The following is a 1402-nucleotide window of genomic DNA, read 5'->3' on the forward strand; positions in this document are numbered from 1 at the left end:
ATATATATATATATATAGTTCATTCTTGTAGGCTACAGTAAACAGTTTTTTCAAATATATGTAGATGATTTATTTTGTCTTCGTACGACATGGCCAGTTGTTACGACTTCCATCTCCTCAGAGAACATTATCTTCTTGGAGATTTATAATGGTGTATGAAATATAGTTGTGATGAAATATATGAGAACATTAAATGAAGTATAAAGAAAGGTTACATATATATATGTATATATACACGATGATCGTATGTTTGTATTATCTATGTGTGTGTATATCTATCTATCTATCTATCTATCTATCTATCTATCTATCTATCTATCTATCTATCTATCTACCTATTTATCTATCTATCTATCTAACTCTCTACCTATCTATCTCCATATATATGTAAATTGATAGATATAGAGATACAGATATTGTGAGATACAGAGTGTCGAGGAAGGTTGTTGAAATCAACACATAAGCACACAAACGCATTCTGTCACTCACACTCGCGCACGCGGACGCACACATTTGACGATAACGTTGAGTTAATAATTTCAAAACAATAATAATATTAATAAGGACAAAACGTTACAGTAAAAACAACTAAAAAAACCTTAATAATGCTAACAGTTGATTGTTAAGAATGGAGAGAGAGAAGAATGAAAAGAAACAAACGTAAGTGGAAGAAGAAGAAGAAGAAGAAGAAGAAGAAGAAGAAGAAGAAGAAGAAGAAGAAGAGAAAACAAAAATAAGAAGTGGAAGAAGGAGAAAAAGCGAAGAAGAAAGAGAAAAAGAAGGAGAAAAAGAAGTAGAAGAAAAAGAAAAAGAAGAACAAGAAGTGGAAGAAGAGAGAAAGAGGAGAAGGAAAAGAAGAAGGAAAAGAAGAAGAAAAACATGAACAAGAACAAGAAATGGAAGAGGAAAAGAAAGAGAAGGAGAGATGAAGGAAGACACGATAAAGAAGAGGAGGAAAACAAAAGAATGGGAAGAAGAAGAGAATGATAACGAAGGAGAAGAAAAAGAAAAGGGAACCAATGAACGAAAAGAATGGAGGAAAGAAGAATAAAAAGAAAGAGGGAAAAGCAGAAGAAATGGAGGAGGGGTGGCGGAGGAGAAGGAGGCAAAACTGTAAGAAGAGAAAGACGAGAAAAAAAGAAGAAAATGGAGATTTTTGCTGGAGAAGCTTGAAGCTTGATGAATAAAGATGAAGAAAAGACGTGAATTAATAAGTATAAAAAAGAAAAAAGAAACCTACTGAATAAAAATTTTATATTTCAGTTGCAAATAAATCATAATTGTTAATATATTTCCATCCCCAACGCCACCATCGGCGCTTAAATACCTCTACGACTCATCCATCAAACATCACACACTACACACACACACACACACACACACACACACACACACACACACA

This window comes from Octopus bimaculoides, chromosome 17 (assembly GCF_001194135.2).
Source record: "Octopus bimaculoides isolate UCB-OBI-ISO-001 chromosome 17, ASM119413v2, whole genome shotgun sequence".
Lineage (NCBI taxonomy): Eukaryota > Metazoa > Mollusca > Cephalopoda > Octopoda > Octopodidae > Octopus > Octopus bimaculoides.